The sequence below is a fragment of the Panthera pardus genome, unplaced genomic scaffold, assembly GCF_024362965.1.
Source record: "Panthera pardus isolate Hobbes unplaced genomic scaffold, ASM2436296v1 HiC_scaffold_6, whole genome shotgun sequence".
Taxonomy (NCBI): Eukaryota; Metazoa; Chordata; class Mammalia; order Carnivora; family Felidae; genus Panthera; species Panthera pardus.
Genome location: NW_026526991.1, coordinates 57,977,550 through 57,996,604, shown reverse-complemented (window position 1 = coordinate 57,996,604; position 19,055 = coordinate 57,977,550). Strand labels below are relative to the sequence as shown.

At 37.7% G+C, this 19,055-nt stretch overlaps 1 protein-coding gene across 15 annotated transcripts in view; it reads right to left on the bottom strand.

Moving 5' to 3' along the window:
- The window catches only part of R3HDM2 (R3H domain containing 2), a 160,820-nt gene that overhangs the window by 77,420 nt on the left and 64,345 nt on the right, over window positions 1–19,055 (bottom strand). The window contains exon 2 of one of the 15 annotated variants that reach the window (XM_019454870.2): window positions 18,829–18,936. The exons of the other annotated variants lie outside the window; for them this stretch is intronic. The gene's annotated coding sequence lies outside the window, so the exon portion shown is untranslated. The remainder of the gene's footprint in view (window positions 1–18,828; window positions 18,937–19,055) is intronic. 15 annotated transcript variants of the gene reach the window in all.

The following is a 19,055-nucleotide window of genomic DNA, read 5'->3' as shown; positions in this document are numbered from 1 at the left end:
TAGAGCATGCAACTCTTGATCTCAGGGTCATGAGTTCAAGCCCCACGTTGGACATAGAGCCTACTTACAATTAAAACAAATAAGTATATAAATAAAATCTTTTAAAAAATCCCTAAGATGAGAAACAAGACAAGGTTGTCCACTGTCAACCATTACTATTCAACATCATAGTGAAAGTCCTAGCCAGTACAACAAGCAAAGAAAAAGAAATAAAAGGCATACAGATTGGCAAGGAAAAAATAAAAACTATTTTTCTTCAGAGACAATGTAATTATATAATTGTATACATATAAAATACATGAAACTACCCCTCTACACACACACAAAACCCTAGAACTAGTAACTGTGTTTAACAAGATCACAGGACACAAAGTCAGCACTGCCCAATCAAATTTCCATATATAGCAATGAATAACTGAAAACCAAAAATTCTACAAAAATACCATTTATGATCGCTGCCTCGAAATTAAATACTTAGGTATAAACTTAACAAAACATGTACGGGATCTTTACCCTAAGAACTACAAAAACACTGAAGAAAGAAACTGAAGACCTAAACAAATGGAAAGACATACCGTTTTTACTGGCTAGAAGACTCAACATAGTAAAGATATCAATTTTCCCCAAAATGATCTTTAGATTTAGTACAATTCCATTCAAAATCCCCGTAGGGGGGCGCCTGGGTGGCGCAGTCGGTTAAGCGTCCGACTTCAGCCAGGTCACGATCTCGCGGCCCGTGAGTTCGAGCCCCGCGTCAGGCTCTGGGCTGATGGCTCGGAGCCTGGAGCCTGTTTCCGATTCTGTGTCTCCCTCTCTCTCTGCCCCTCCCCCGTTCATGCTCTGTCTCTCTCTGTCCCAAAAAAAAAAAAAAAATCCCCGTAGGATTTTTTTGTAGATAAAAGTAACTCCAATATTTATATGGAAAGGCAAAAAAGCAGAACAGTCAAAATAACTTTGAAGAATAATGTTGTAGGAATCACAGTATCCAATTAAAAAATTTTTTTCTTAATGTTTATTTTTGAGAAAGACAGAAAGAGCAGGGGAGGGGCAGAGAGAGAGGGAGACACAGAATCCGAAGCAGGCTCCAGGCTCTGAGCTGTCAGCACAGAGCAAGATGTGGGGCTCAAACTCACGAACCACAAGATCATGACCTGAGCCAAAGTCGGACACTTAACTAACTGAGCCACCCAGGCACCCTTCACAGTACCCAATTTTAAGACCTACTATAGAGTTAAAATAATCAAGACAGTATGGAATTGGCGATGGGAGGAACAAATAGATCAATGAAACAGAATAGGAAATCAAAAAATAAACCCCTACAAATATAACAACAGACATATTTTACAAAGGTTCAAAAACAATTTAATGGAGAAAGGACAGTCTTTTTAACAAATGGCATAGAAACACTGGATATACAAATGTAAAAATAAACCTAAACCTTACACAAAAATTAACTCAAAATAGATTGTTGATCTACCTAGAAAATGTAAAATTATAAAATGTTTGGAAGAAAACGTAAGAGTATATCTTTGTCACCTGGAATTAGGCAAAGAGTTCTTAAATAAGATACCAAAAGCACAATCCATAAAAGAAAAAAATGACAAGTTGGACTTTATCAATAAAACTTCTGTTCAGCAAAAGGCACTGCTAAGATAAAAAGACAAGACACCAGATGGAAGAAAATATATGCAAATTATGTATACAACAAATGACTTGTATCCAGAATAAAGAACTGTCAAAACTCAATAATAAGAAAATCCCAGACTTTAGCCTCTACTACAAAGCTGTAATCATCAAGACAGCATGGTATTGGTACAAAAACAGACACACAGACCAATGGAATAGAATAGAGACTCCAGAATTGGACCCACAAAAGTATGGCCAATTAATCTTTGACAAAGCAGGAAAGAATATCCAATGGAAAAAAGTCTCTTTAACAAATGGTGCTGGGAGAACTGGACAGCAACATGCAGAAGAATGAAACTAGACCACTTTCTTACACCATTCACATAAATAAACTCAAAATGGATACAGGACCTGAATATGAGACAGGAAACCATCAAAACCCTAGAGGAGAAAGCAGGAAAAAACCTCTCTGACCTCAGCCGCAACAATTTCTTACTTGACACATCTCCAAAGGCAAGGGAATTAAAAGCAAAAATGAACTATTAGGAACTCATGAAGATAAAAAGCTTCTGCACTGCAAAGGAAACAATCAACAAAACTAAAAGACAACCAACAGAATGGGAAAAGATATTTGCAACTGACATATCTGACAAAGGGCTAGTATCCAAAATCTATAAAGAACTCACCAAGCTCCACACCCAAAAAACAAATAACCCAGTGAAGAAATGGGCAGAATATATGAATAGACACTTCTCTAAAGAAAACATACAGATGGCTGACAGGCACATGAAAAGATGCTCAACATCGCTCCTCATCAGGGAAATACAAATCAAAACCACACTGAGATACCGCCTCGCACTGGTCAGAGTGGCTAAAATGAACAAATCAGGAGACTATAGATGCTGCAGAGGATGTGGAGAAATGGGAACCTTCTTGCACTGTTGGTGGGAATGCAAACTGGTGCAGCCGCTCTGGAAAACATTGTGGAGGTAATTCAAAAAATTAAATAGATCTACCCTATGACCCAGCAATAGCACTGCTAGGAATTTACCCAAGGGATACAGGAGTGCTGATGCATAGGGGCACTTGTACCCCAATGTTTATAGCAGCACTTTCAACAATAGCCAAATTATGGAAAGAGCCTAAATGTCCATCAACTGATGAATGGATAAAGAAATTGTGGTTTATATACACAATGGAATACTACGTGGCAATGAGAAAGAATGAAATATGGCCTTTTGTAGCAACGTGGATGGAACTGGAGAGCGTTATGCTAAGTGAAATAAGTCATACAGAGACAGATTCCATATGTTTTCACTCATATGTGGATCCTGAGAAACTTAACAGAAGACCATGGGGGAGGAGAAGGAAGAAAAAATTAGACAGGGAGGGAGCCAAACCATAAGAGACTCTTAAAAACTGGGAGATGGGTATTGAGGAGGGTACCTGTTGGGATGAGTACTGGGTGTCGTATGGAAACCAATTTGACAGTAAATTTCATATTAGAAAAAAAAAGAAAGAAAATCCAACTTAAAATGGGGCAAAAGACTTAAATATAAAATACTGATAATTCTAGTGAATATATGGAGCAACTGGAACTCTCATACATTGAAACTCTCATACAAAAAAAAAAAAAAAAAAAAAGAAACTCTCATACGTTGATTGGTATAGCCACTCTGGATATACAGTTTGGTAGTTTCTTATTAAGTTAAAATACACCTACCCTATGACCCAGCAGATCCACTCCTAGCTATCTACCCCAGAGAACTTACATTCATACAAAACCTGTACAAGTATGTTTATGGCTGCTCTATTTATAATTGCAAAAAAAAAAAAAAAAAAAAAGGATACAACCTAAATATTCTTCAGTCAGTCAATGGAAAGAGGAACAACTACAAGGGGCAAAAGGGAACCATTTAAGGTGATGGACATATTCTGTGTCTACACTGTGGTGGTTACAAGATTGTATATTTTGTCAAAATTTTATAGAACTGTTCAGGGGCGCCTGGGTGGCTCAGTCAGTTAAGCATCGAACTTCAGCTCAGATCATGATCTCACAGTTTGTGAGTTCAAGCCCCACATCAGGCTCTGTACTGGCAGCTTAGAGCCTGGAGCCTGCTTCGGATGCTGTGTCTCCCTCTTTCTCTGCCCCTCCCCCATTGGTGCTCTGTCTCTGTCTCTCTTTCTCTTTCAAAAATAAATAAACGTTAAAGAAAAATTTTTTTAAATAAAAAACTTTTGTAGAACTGTTCACCTAACAAAGGTAAATGTTATTCTATGTAAATCATACTTCAATACATATGACTTTTAAAAATAAGACAATTAATAAATAGGGGTAAGCAATGACTGGAGGTAGTATAGAGTAAGCAAAAATGGTAGAATGCTGATGATTATCGAAGGGTACATGGGGTAGATTCATTATAATACTGTCTTTACTTTGTATTTTCGAGATTTTTTTCATTTAAAAAAAAAAAGCCAGGAGAACTGGCAAAGGAGACTAAGAAGGAATGGCATTTAGAAAGGAAAGTGTGATGTTCTGGAAGCCAAGTGAAAAAAACATTTCAAGGAAAAGGCAATAAACACTGTCAAATACTGATAGGTCAGTAAGATGAGAATTTACAACTGGTTACTGGATTTAGGAATAGACAGCAGTGGTGGTAAAAGCCAAAACAGAGTGGGTTCAAAAGAAAAAAGGAGATCAATTTATGATAGCAAGAATAGAGAACTCTTTCAAATAATTTTGCTGTAAAGATTAATGAGGTGGTAGCTAGAGCAGAGAGACGGTAAGATGGACAGACTGAAATATATTTGAGTCCTAATGTTACTTAACAAAATTATTCTCTTAAAGAATCATTAACTAAATCCATATAAAGTATATTAAGATCCCCAAATCATATTAAGTGATAAAAGCAAGATGCATTTGCCAAAATCTTTTTGAGTATTTTCTATGTTCTAGGTACTACGCTAAGCATTTTAAATACTTTTCATTGAAATCTCATTCTTCAATAATCACAAATATATAAAACATTTGTATAAAAAAATGTTCATAAGCAATAAATAAATAAAAATAATAAAAAAATAAAAATGTTCACAACCATTATTTTTAAAAGAGAAAAACCTGGAAATAAATAGCTAAAAAGAATAATAATAAATGACGACAAATTCAAACAATGAATATAAAGTCACCCTCATGATGTGTTTATAAATTATTTTAATGACAAGGGAAATGTGATAGTCTACACACAAATCTTATGCAAAACTATATATACATGATGATATTAACTGTAAATATGTATGAAAAAAAGATAAAAGATATAATAAAAATTTAACAAGTATCTCCCTCAGGAATGATTACAGGTGATATTTTCTTCTTCATATAGTTTTACTCACCCACATCTTCTAAAATGTTTTTAATAACCATGTATGGATACTGTAATCAAATATTTTTATTTTTGTTAAGTTTATTTATTTATTTTGACAGAGAGAAGACAGTGCAAGTGGGGGAGGGGCACAGAGAAAGGAAGACAGAGAATACCAAGCAGGCTCTCTGCTGCCAGCACAGAGCCCAATGCAGGGCTTGAACTCATGAAATCTCAAGATCATGACCTGAGCCAAAACCAAGAATCAGACACTCAACTGACTGAGCCACCCAGGCACCCCTGGGTTGTCTTCTTTTTAAGTTTATTTATTTTATTTTGAGAGAGAGAGAGAGAGAGAGAGAGAGAGAGAGAGAGAGAGAGAATCCTAAGCAGGCTCTGCAATGGGCTTGATCTCAGGAACTGAGAGATCATGACCAGAGCCAAAATCAAGAATCAGACACTCAACCGACTGAGCCACCCAGGCACCCCTGGGTTGTTGAATTAGGAGCATTCTTCATATATCCCACATTGAAGTATTTCCTTAAACTTACATTTTCTGCCAGTCTGTGGCTTGTCTTTTTTTTTTTTTTTTTTTTTTTTAAGTAAGCTCTGTACCTAACATAGGGCTCGAACTCAGGACCCCAAGATCAATAGTCGCATGCTCCACCAACTGAGCCAGCCAAGTGCCCTTGTGGCTTGCCTTTTCATTTTATTTACCATGTCTTTATTTTTTTAAGATTTTATTTTTAAGTAATCTCTATACCCAGTGTGGGGCTTGAACTCACAGTCCCAAGATCAAGAGTCACATCTCTACAGACTGAGACAGCCAGGCACCCCCTACGGTTTTTAAAAGAGAAATTTTAGGGGCACCTGGGTGGCTCAGCTGGCTGAGCATCCGACTTTGGCTCAGGTCATGATCTCTCTGTTTGTGAGCTTGAGCCCACATTGGGCTCTGTTCTGATGGCTCAGAACCTGGAGCCTGCTTTGGATTCTGTCTCTCTCTTTCTGTCCCTCTTCCATTCACACTCTCTCTCTGAAAATAAGTAAGTAAAACATTAAAAAATAATATTAAGGGGCGCCTGGGTGGCTCAGTTGGTTAAACATCTTACTTCAGCTCAGGTCATGATCTCATAGTTTGTGAGTTCAAGATTCGTGTCAGGCTCTGTGCCGACAACTTGGAGCCTGAGTCCTGCTCTGGATTCTGTGTCTCTCTCTCTCTCTCCCTGCACCACTTGAGTTCTGTCTCTCTCTTTCAAATAAACATTTTTTAAAAAGTTAAAAAAAAATTAAAAAAATAAAAGAGAAATGTTATTTTGATGAAATCAAACATCAATTTTTTTCTTCTATACTTTGTGTGATTTGTGTTCAATTTACAAAATCTTTGCCTAATCTATGATCACAATGATTTTCTCAGACATTTTCTTCTAGAATTTAATAATTTCAGCCCTTACATATAAGTCCATGATCCATTTGAGTTATTCTTTTGGTGATGCGAAATAAGGTTGGAGGTTTTTTGTTGTTTTTTTTTTAATGTGGTGAAGGATTGCAGAATTTGCCACCCCAAATATGCCACTTTGGCATAAGATTATTTCGAGCAGAAGGAAAGTAACCAGATAAAAGAAAAGCTCTTTGCCCTCCTTCTATCTGCCTAAAAGGAAGTAAATTTACAGTTGTTCTCCCCTCTTCACCCACTAAGGAAAGAAATTAATCACAGGAGACAAACCTTATCAGCCTGGAGATGGCACCAGAGAGTTCTACACAACAAACTTTATTAAGGAGTCTTTACCTACCATTAGTTTCACTTACATTTGCTTTCCCACAATTTGCCACCCCTAGAGACTCAGGGTCCTTTTCCTTTGTCTTATCACTTCTCTAAAAATTTCTTTAAGATGCTAGCTATACAAACTTAACTTCTAACCAAACCTTTGAGTTACCCAGGAGTTTCTCTCATGTATTGTATGTCAATAAACTTGTTTTTCTCTTGTTAATCTGTCTTTCATTACAGAAATCTAGCTGGGAACCTGAAAGAGTAGAAGGAAAAAAGATATTTCCTCCTTTACAACGTCTATCTAATTGTTTAAAAATCGCTGATTAAAAAGTTTTCCTTGGGGCACCTGGGTGGCTTAGTCGGTTGGATGACCGACTTCAGCTCAGGTCATGATCTCACAGTCTGTGAGTTCAAGCCCCACATCGGGCTCTTGCTGACAGCTCGGAACCTGGAGCCAGCTTCGGATTCTGTGTGTTCCTCTCTCTCTGCCCCTCCCCCACTCACACTCTGTCTGTCTCTCAAAAATAAAAATAAAAACATAAAAAATAAAAATAAAAAAGTTTTCCTTGTCCCACTGAAATACCTTGGCAGCTGTCAAAAATCAATTGACCATACACATGTGGATCTACTTCTGAGCTTCTTTCCCTTCCACTGGTCTATAGGTTTATTTTCATACCACACTATCTTAATTACCAAACCTTTACAGTAAGTCTTGAAATCAGGTAGTATAAATCCTTCAATTTTGATCTTTGTTTTCAAATTTGTTTGGTCTATTCTAGACCCTTTGTGTCTTCAGATAAATTTTAGTCAGTGTGGTGATTGACTGCAATCATGCTGAATATGTAGATCTGGGAAGAACTGCAATTTTACCAATATTGAATCCCCCAATCCATAAAAGCAACGTTTTGCAGTTTTCAATATACAGCTATTGCATGTGTCTTGTCAAATTTTACGCTATCTATAAACGACATACTTCCTCAACCTCAATTTCAGATTGCTCCTAGTATATAAAGACACAAGTGATTTTTACATACTGACTTTGTATCCCACAACCTTCCTCAACTTAAATAATCTATTTTGCAGATTCCTCATGTTCTCCTACATACATGATGCTATCCTTTGCAGTGGTTAAATTTTATTTTTTCCCCTTTTCAAACTTACGCCTTTTATTGCTCCTCTTCCCCTCTTAGCTTACTGCACTGGTGAGAATCCTCAATGCTATGTTGAAAAGAAGCAGTGAAGCCCAACATTCGTGCCTTGTTCTTGTTCTTAGGAGCAAAGGATTTTTTCTTTATTACATACAGTATTAGCTATTGGTTTCTCAAAGATGTCCTGTATCAGACTGAGGGAATTCCCTTCTAGAGGTGCCTGGCTGGTTCAGTCAGTAGAGCATGCGACTCTTGATATCAGGGCTGTAGGTTCAAGCCCCACGGTGGATATAGATTACTTAAAAATAAAATCTTTTTTTTTTTAAAGGAAGTTCCCTTCTAATTTGTTGAAAGTTTTTAAAATGATTGCAAGTTGACTTTTTCCCAAATGCCTTTAATGTTTCTCTTGAGATAATCATAGTATTTTCTTTTTTAGCCTGTTAGTACATTGAATTACATATATTGTTTGAATTTTGAATGCTAAACTAACCTTGACTTGTTGTTTTTTGTTTTGTTTTGTTTTGTTTTGTTTTGAAGTACACCTAGCGTAGAGCCCAATGTGGGGCTTAAACTCATGACCCCAAGATCAAGAGTTAGATGTTTAACTGACTGAGCCACACAGGTGTCCTTTATTCCTCATTTCTTAAAGTGGAAGCTTAGGTCAATAATTTTAGATCTTTCTTCTTTCTAATATATGCATTTAATGTTATAGATTTCCTTTTAAGTATTGCATTAACTGCATCCCACAAATTTTGCTATGTCATGTTCTCATTTTCATTCTTTTAAAAACATTTTCTAGGAGAACCTGGCTGAGTCAGAAGAGTGTGTGACTCTTGATCTTAAGGTCATGGGTTCAAGTCCCACCTTGGGTGTAGAAATTACTAAAATAAATAAACTTTTGTAAAAAAAAATTCTAATTTTCTAAAACTTTCTTATCATTCTTTGATACCTAATTCAGAATATGTTTAATTTCCAAATGTTTGGGAGTTCTCCAGGTATTTTTCTGTTACTGATTTCTAGTTGAATCTCCTTATGATAAAAGAACATACTTTGTAAAATTTAAACCCCAGATTTACTGAAATTCTTTTATGGCCCAGAATATTGTCTATCTTGGTAGATATCCTATGAACACTAGCAAAGAACAGTATCATGTTGTTGTCAGGTAGAGTGGTCAGCAAATGTCAACCAGATCAAGTTAGTCAACCAGGTCAAGTTACTTACTGATTTTTTTTGTCTAACTGTTCAACCAATAATTTTGAAAAAGTACTATTGAGATCTCCAACTATACTGATGGGTTCTCTCTTTCACTTTTATTACTTTTTGCTTCATAAATTTCGAAGTTGTTATTAAATGCACATTTATGATTTTTAGTCTTCTTGAAGAACTGACCACATTTTCATCACAAAATCATACTCCATATCCATGATAACATTCCTTGTAATATTTACAAAGTAAAGTAATAACTACTTTGTCTAGTACAGTAACCCCTGATTAGTGTCTGCACAATATATCTTTTTCCATCCTGTACTTTTCGTCTGACTTCTCATAGACAACACTTAACTAGGTCTTCCTGTTAACTGCAATCTGATAATTTGCAACTATTAATTGTAGTGTTTAGATCATTTGCATTTAATGTGATTATTTATATGGCTGGATTTAAGTCAACCATCTTGCTATTTGTTTCCTACTTGTCCAATCTGTTCATCTTCCCTTTTTTGGATGTCTTTTAATTAAGCATTTTATGATTCAATTATCTCCTTTCATGAGCTTGTTAATTATACCTCTTTGGATTTTTTTAAGTAGTTTCTTTAGGATTTAAAGCATAAATCTTTAATGTATCATAATCTATCTTAAAATAATATACCATTTTGCATATGTTATAAGAACTTTAGTATACTTCCATTTTACCTCTCCCACACTTTTGGGCAACTGCTGTCATACATCTTATTTCTACACGTTATAAATCCCACAATACAGTTTTATTATTTTGTTTTGAACAGTTATCTTTTAAGTGGTTTTTGAATAAAAGAACTCTTAATAGTTTCCATATAGATCTCTGATTCTCATTTTTACATGTAAATCTAAATTTCTATCTAGTGTAATTTTCTCCTGCCATTAACATTTCTTATAGTGGTAGCTTGATGGTTTAATTCTATCAGCTCTTGTATATTTTATTCTTACTGTATTTTTTAAAATTTTGTATTTGTAATTTTGCATTCTTTTTTTTAAATGTTTATTTTTGAGAGAGAGAGAGAGAGAGAGAAAACACAAGTGGGGGAGGGGCAGAGAGAGAGGGGGACAGGGATCTGAAGCGTGCTCTGTGCTGACAGCAGAGAGCCCAATGTGGGGCTCGAACACACAAACTGTGAGATCATGACCTGAGCCAAATCTGACGCTTAACTGATTGAAGCCACCCAGGCACCCCTATTTTTACTGGGTTTTTTTTTTTAAATGTTTATTTATTCTTGAGAGAGAGAGAACGTGAGCAGGGAAGGGGCAGAGAGAGAGGGAGAGAGATAATCCCAAGTGGGCTCCATGCTGTCAGTGCAGAGCTCTACGCGGAGACTGAGAACCATGAGATCATGACCTGAACTGAAATCAAGAGCCAGACGCTCAACTGACTGAGCCACGCAGGCACCACGTCTCTTGTGTATTTCTAAAGGCTTTATTTCATCTTCATTATTTTTATTGTGATAAAATTCATATACCATATAACTCACCTACTTAAAGTCCACAATTCACTGGCTTTTAGTATATTCAGAGTTGTGCTTCCACCGCCAACATCAATTTTAGAATATTTTCATCACCCCTATACCTATTAGCAATAACTCCCCATTTTCTCCCTATCCTCAGTCCTAAGCAACCACAAATGCATTTTCTGACCCTAGGGATTTGCCCATTCTGCACATTTTCCTCTTCAATTTTGAAAGGCATTTTCACATACAATTTTAGCTTTATAGGCTTTTTCATTTAGCACTTTAATTTACCACTCCAATATCTTCTGGCTTGCAATGATTCTGATGAAAAGTCTGCCAAAATTCTTACCTTGTGTATTAGTCAAGGCTGCCATAACAAAATATCAAAGATGGAATGGCTTAAACAACAGAAATCTACTTTCTCACAGTCTGGAGGCTAGAAGTCCAAGATCAAAGTGTTGACAGGTTTGGTTTCTCCTGAGCCTCTCTCCTTGGCTTGCAGATGGCCACTTTCTGTGTCTTTGTATGGTTTTTCCTCTATGCACTCATGCCCCTGGTGTCCCTTTGTATGTTTAACTTTCCTCTTCTTGGGGCGCCTGGTGGCTCAGTCAGTTAAGCATCCAACTTCAGTTCAGGTCATGATCTCACTGCTTATGAGTTCAAGCCCCATGTAGGGCTTTGTGCTGACAGCTCAGAGTCTGGAGCTGGCTTCAGATTCTGTGTCTCTGTCTCTCTCTGCTCCTTCCCCGCTCCCACTGCCTCTCTCTTAAAAATAAACAAACATTAAAAAAAAAAAAATTCTTCTTCTTATAAGGACACCAGTCAGATTATATTAGGGACCCAACAGCCTCACTTTTTAAAAAGACTTTTTAAAGTAATTTCTTTTTTGTTTTTAATGTTTATTTGGTTTTTCTTTGGGGGAGCAGAGAGGGGCAGAGAGAGAAAGAGAGAATCTCTCAAGCAGGCTCCCCACTGTCAGCTCAGAGCCTGATGTGGGACTTGAACTCACAAATCGCAAGATTAAGACCTGAGCCAAAAATCAAGAATCAGATGCTTAACTGACTGAACCAACCAGGCATCCCCCCCCCCCGCCTTTTTTTTAAGTTTATTTATTTATTTGAGAGACAGCAAGTGTGAGAAAGTGGGGGAGGGGCAGAAAAAGGGGAGGGGGGAAAGAGAGAGAGAGAGAGAGAGAGAGAGAGAGAGAGAGAGAATATGTCCCAAGCAGGCTCCATGATGCCGACACAGGACTCAATCTTGTGAACTGTGAGATCATGACCTGAGTTGAAATCAAGAGTCACACACTTAAACAACTGAGTCACCCAGGCGCCCTTAAAATAATTTCTACACCCAACATGTGGCTCAAACCCAAGATCAAGAGTTGCATGCTCTACTGACTAAGCCAGCCAGGCACCGCCCCCCTCCCCCAACAGACTCACTGTAACTTAATTACCCCTATAAAGGTCTTTCCCCAAGTACAGTCACATTCTGAAATACTGGGAGTTATAGCTTCAACATATGAATTGGGTGTGTGTGGGGGGGGGGGGGGGTGACACAATTCAGACCACAACCTTTCTGTATATAATGTGAGTTCTTTCTCTGCTTTGAAGACTTTTCTTTTCACTAGTTGGACACAATTGATTAACATGCTCTTGGTACAGCTCTCTTCATGAGTGTTCTTTTTGGATTCTCCATGGACCTAGTAAGCATCTTAAGGAACCCAAAACAGAAAAATCACAAAGAGAACTACATCAAAACATAGCATAATCAAATTGCTTAAAATCAGTGATGAAGAAAAAAAATCTTAAATGAGCTCTTTAGATGTTATAGTTTTCGTTAAATTTAGAAAATACTCAGTCATTATTTCTTCAAATATTTTTTCTATCCCCACCCCCATGTTCCTGAAACTCCAGTTACATGTATTCTTAAGACTGCTTAATGATGGAAAAAAAAAAAAGGCTGCTTAATGTTGTCCCACTGTTCAGTTAGTATTGACTCATCACTGTATATTTATATTTTCAATCTTTTCTTTATATTTATTAAAAATTTTTTAAAAGTAAGCTCAACACCCAATATGGGGCTTGAACTCACAACCCTGAGATCAAGAGTCACAGACTTTATGGACTAAGCCAGCCAGGTGCCCCACTTATATTTCATTTTGGATATTTCTATTACTATGTCTTCAAGTTCACTAATTTTTTTCTTCTGCAATGTGCTATTAATGCTGTCCACTATATTTTTCATTTCAGACACTGTAATTTTCATCTTTGGAAGTTTGATTTGGATCATTTTTATATCTTCCATGTCTCTACTTAACATGCTCAATCTTTCTTCTAGCTTTTTGAACATACACAACTGTTACAATGTCCTTGTCCACTAATTCTATCATCTGTGTAATTTCTAGGCCTACTTCTATTGACTGGCTTTTCTCCTCAATACGAACTGTATTCTCCGCTTCTTTATATGCCTGATAATTGTGACTGGATGCCAAATGTCGTAAATTTTGCATTCTTGGCTTCAGTGATTTTTTTTTAAGTCTTTAATCTTGAGCTTTGTTTCAGGAATTTGTGACTTAGAAACAATTTAATCCTTCTGAGGTTTGCTTTTATGCCTTTTAGACAAATCCAAGGTAAGTCCTCTAGACTAGGGCTAATTTGACCTCTTTATTGAGAAAATACCCTTCTAGTGCCTCCATTTAATGTCCCAGGTATTAGAAGATGTTTCTGCTCTGGCTAGTGGAAACACAACATATTTGTGGCCCTGTATTCCAGGGACTGTTCTGCCTAATGCTCTCTAGTGGTCTTTTTCTGGCCTTGGGTTTAGTTTCCTCACTAATCATAAACTGGCTGCACTCAGCTAACAAAACTAAGATGGTAAAATCCAATAGAACTTTCTGGAATTGTGGCATCTGAGCACTTGAAATGTGTCAGTGCAAACGAAGAACTGAATTTTTTTTTTTTATTAAAAAAAATTTTTTTAACGTTTATTCATTTTTGAGAGAGAGAGACAGAGCATGAGTGGGGAAGGGGCAGAGAGAGGGAGACACAGAATCCGAAGCAGGCTCCAGGCTCTGAGCTGTCAGCACAGAACCCGATGCGGGGCTCGAACTCACGAACTGTGAGATCATGACCTCAGCTGAAGTCGGACGCTCAACCGACTGAGTCACCGAGGCACCCCAAGAACTGAATTTTTAAATATCACATGAGGTTAGGAGCTACTGTACTGGACAGTGCAGGTTTAGAAGAAGCCTTAAAAATCTCTGGAGCTCTCTCCTTTGTGTGAAGCTTTCTTCTCTCATACTCTGCCCACAGATTCTAGCTGTTTTGGTTTCTCTGACCTTTTACCTCTGTATCCTCAAATCTGGGAGACTGCCAGCTCTGTTTGAGTATCCCTTTTCATCCTAGGTACTTAGAAACTTTCATCAGAGCTATCATAGGGCTCAATTTGATCGTTTCCTTTCTCTGAGATTTCACTGGTCTGTGCTACCTTTTGTCCAATGTCTAAAACAGTTTTAAAAATATATTTTGTCCAGTTATTCAGTTGTTTGTATTTATTTAAGGCAGGGTCGTAAGTCAACGTCTTGTTACTCCACCATGATCAGGACTGTAAGTTCCCTTCCACTGAGTTTGTAACTTTGAATTATTATTATTTTTTTATTTCTGTGGGTCTAGATCAGTTGTTTCTCGTGATTCTTGTTTGTAGTGACTTGTTTGAGATGTTATTATATTATTATTTTTAGCTCTTATTTGTTGGCAAGCTAATATTTTTTAATGTTTATTTTTTTTTAACATTTATTTTTCAAAGACAGAGTATGAGCAGGGGAGGGGCAGAGAGAGAGGAAGACACAGAATCCAAAGCAGGTCCAGGCTCTGAGCTGTTAGCACAGAGCCTGACACGGGGCTCAAACCCACGGACTGCAAGATCATGACCTGAGCTGAAGTCGGACACTTAACCAACTGAGCCACCCAGGTTCCCCTTTAATGTTTATTTTTGAAAAAGAGAGCACAAGCTGGGGAGAAGTAGATAGAGGGGGACAGAGGATTTGAAGCAGGATCTGCACTGACAGCAGCGAGCCCAATGCAGGGGCTCAAACTCACAAACCATGAGATCACAACCTGAGCTAATGCTGGATGTTAAACCAACTAAGCCACCTAGGTGCTCCAGCAACCTAATAACTTTTTAAATGTTTATTTATTTATTTTGACAGAGAGAGAGGAGAGAAGAGGGAGAATCCCAAACAGGCTCTGCACTGTCAGTGAAGAGCCCGACATGTGGCTTGAACTCACGAAACATGAGATCACGACCTAAGCCAAAAATCAAGAGTCTGCTGATTGACCGACTGAGCCACCCAGGCGTCCCTTATTTGTTGGCAATCTATCTTTGGGAATTCTTTGAAACTAGGGTTGAGATATGTTCCACAAGGGATGATCTGAGTTTGCCTCTCTCAAGTGCCTGGGAGCTCTAGCAACTTGGATCTCCTTTCTTTTGTTTAAAAATTCAGTTTATATATGTTAAATTTTCTGATCAAAAAACAAATTTACATGGTTCAAAAACTTTAAACTACTTCCCTTTCCCTTCCTCTTGGTTGGGCCCAAAGCCTGAACTAGCACGGTGTATAGTAAAGACTTTAAACTTGCTCAAAGGTATCTCTGGTCTTTGCCTTTAGCTTCCTGGGAGTAATAAACCAAAAACTGTGGAAATGTCTGCTTGTTGAAAGCCTTTGTTTACTGGGGTCTTTGAGTTGTACCAGACAGTCTAACAATGTGATTTTTAGTGGGGAGTCTGAGTCGCACAGTATCAGCTCAACTTCAGAAGTGGTTGGACACTGAGGTCAGCTACATAAGGCAACAATCACATATACATGATGGAGTCCCAACAAAAACTTGACGTCAAGGATTGGGTGAGCTTCTCTGGTTGGCATTATTCCATGTGTGTTGTCACACATTGCCAGGAAGAGTTAACACTGTTCATGACTCCACTGGGAGAGGACAAACATAAGCTCAGTATTTAGATCCCTCCTAGACTCTGCCTCATGCATTTCTTCTGTTGGCTGATTTTAATTTGTTAACTTCTGCTAAAATAAACCATAACTTTGAGTGTAACAGCTTTCATGAGAAACTTACAGGTTCTGTAAGTCCTTCTGGCAAAGTACTGAACTCAAAAGTGGTCTTGAGGACCCTCAAATTCTATAATTGGTGCCAGAAGTAAGGCTGGACTTAGGAACTGTTCCTTAACTTTGTACACAGTCAGCAGCACTGGGACTGAAGATTCAGGGTCGTGGGTGGAGAGGGGCAAAGAAGGCAACATAACTGGTCAGGAGATTGATTTCATACAGAAGGAATGGACAAATAAGTAGTCTCAAGTAGCTTTCCTCTTCGCCTTCCCTCAAGAACCTTCATGCTGCTTCCTACCCCCATTCTCCTACCCCCCTACCTTAACACCACCAAGTGCTCTAAAAAGTGTCAGAAAAATGAAACATAGCTCTACTCTTAAATTAAAAACAACAACAACAACAACAAAAAACCTTTTTAAAACAAAAGCATGAGCAGGGGAGAGGGAGAGAGAATCTTAAGCAGGCTCCATGCTCAGCATAGAGCCCAACACAGGGCTCAATCCCACGACCCTAGGATCATGACCTGAGCCGAAACCAAGAGCTGGACGCTCAACTGACTGAGCCACCCAGGTGCCACAACAGCTCTACTCTTAAAGGTCAGGGATCCTAGTTCGAAGTAAGATCTCTAAGATAAACTCAACTCTCATGCAAAGTGTCATGGGGGGATGGAAAGTGAAGTTAACAACCTGTAGATAATATGCAATTCTGGTTCTGAATGTCACCTGAAAGATTTCGACAGTAAACTAATGTGAACTCAAATTTATTAAGGATGTACAACACCACCATCAGACATGCAGGGACAGAGTTGCTGAAGTAAACCATCCTCCCAGCTTGCCAATAATAAATATGCTCTAACTTTGTTATGCAGACAAAATTTGGATGGCTATTTCAGAAACCAAATATGTTTTTTTGGACTTTCAATTTTTAGTCTGTGTCATTTTAGTCTCCAAAATATAATTCCAAGTAAGACTGTAAACTCTTAGTATTCTTATCATTCTAAAATATACAAAATAGAGAATCCTCAACCCTTAGGATCCTTCTTACCCTACACTGATACCTTATTATCCAATGAGTCTGCCCTGCGGTAAGGCAGGTAGCTGCCTACCATGTGCCAAGAGCAGCAGAAATAGTTCATAAGATTCCATAGAAAGAAAGGTAATTGCTCCTGCCCTTACAATTATAATCTGGAATTTAAAGACATATATGTGAAATTAAAAACAACAGAAATGCAAAATAATAAGAAAAACAAGTCCACTTATCTCTGATTTTCCCCGAAGATTAGACCCCCTTGAACACAGGGATTGTGCTTTAAACCATCAGCAACTTGAAAATACAAGGCTCAAAAAATACAAAAATTAAGAGTTCAAATTAATAGAGAATCATGGACAGTTTCCTAAAAAATGTTAATCTTGCACTGGATATTTTAAGGATTGTGGAAATGTATTGGCAAAGAGAATCAAAGATGACTTGGAGAAGAGCAAAAGCACAAGGGAAAGATAGTATATTTAGTCTAGTTCAACTTGGCTGACTCAGTCCAAAGAAATGAGTGTAATGAAATGTCAGGAAAATGTGAGTGGGGCTGTCCTGAGGTCCTGCTGAGAAATGTGGGATTTATGCAACTGAGAGCCACTATCACCGGGGAGTGAAATGATCATGATGATAATAACTGGAATCACTGAGCAGTGAAAGGCCAGTTTCTCAGGCAGTAGCACTGACCCAAAAGTAGCAATAGAGGCCAAAAATTCTTGTTCTGGTTCAGACTATAAAACAGTATTTCATCAGTGGTCCAAGAATGGAACTCAAATCTAGATACTATTGTTGTTTTTTTTTTTTTAAAAAGGTACAAGCAAACTCAGAGATGGCCAACAGGGTTAGGGGGACAAACATGATTTTTCCTTCTCCAGTGCCCAAATGACTGACAGCTATCCCCTTTCCACCTACAGTGACATGAAAAAGGCAAATAGTTTAAAAAGTAAAGAATACCCAAGTAGTAGTGTGCTCATCTATCAAAGAGAAAAAAAAACAATGTCAAAAAATTTTTTTTCATGAAAGATAGGATGCAGGGGGAAAAAAAACACAGGAGGAAGACAAAAGAGAAACATTAATTCTGATGCACCAGAAAACAGAAAAGGGAAAAAATATCATTCAAAATAATTGCCTTGCTTTTAGATTTTGCCATCCTTTTTCCAAGCCTACAGTCTGTAAGAAGGTGAGAGAACAGGCAATGAGAAGGAATATTCCCAAACAAAAGGAACAAATGCCTCACAACCCATATCCCAAGACCAGAGATTTTTAGTGTCCCAAGTATCTGGATCATATTTAAAATGAAAATGAAATCTTGATTTAATGCTGTGCTTTTCATAGGGATTATTCCCTCATCTCTCCTAAAAATGCAACAATTACTATAAAAACATAAAGTAAACATTATCACAAATGATCTTAACACAGTCTCTGAACAGAGTCGAAGGGAAGAACAGGGCATAGCTTCTCTTTTCCCACTGCTGCCAAAAGAAATAACAATAACCAAAAGTCTGAATGCCCTTACAGGGTATCACAGACTGTGGCCTGTTCCCTGCCTTGCAGCCTTCCCAGAATGGACCAGTGGGATTTAACATGAACCAAATCTGTCAACCAAGCTGAAGACAGACACGTGAGTTCTAATGAGCAGTGGTAAAAAAAACATACTGCTCCATTCAGCTCCAAACAATGATAAATAATTCAGGAAAAGAACTGCTGCACAGAGCATAGCAGCATGATTTAAAAATAGACCACAGGCTACAGAATCTAGGTAGGGGAATCAGAAGTCAGAGAAAATGGATTCATGTCAACAAATTCCCAAGCCCTTGCTATACAGGACGCTGCCGAAACTGTCACTCAAAATGGATGTCAGAATTTTAATGTGCTTTTTAAAAAGCAAGTATTTTTCAGGAGCTTGGCAAATTTGGTAACAAGAGCTAATAAGCAATAGCACTATTTGGCAATAGTGCCAAATATCACAGAAAAAGCAAATTGAAAGGGTGTAGGGAAGACATGTTATAAAAAAATTAGAAGGGGGTTAAAATTCTGTTTTCTGTACCACCAAATTCTAGGTCTAACATCAGTTTGGACTCTTACTTACTAATTATGCCTCTAACATCGAGGGTACGTAGCACTCAGGATTTTTCTGTTCATTTTTACACCTTGAACAGTTCCAATCATGCAATACATGGAAACACAAGATTCTCACCTGTTAACAAAAAGGGTAGCTTGAAAACCAAACAGAAGTCATGATTTGTTCTCACCAGATTTAAATTAAACTCTGAGTCTGACAGAATGGAGGACTCTCTAATAGGTAAGGATAGTCCA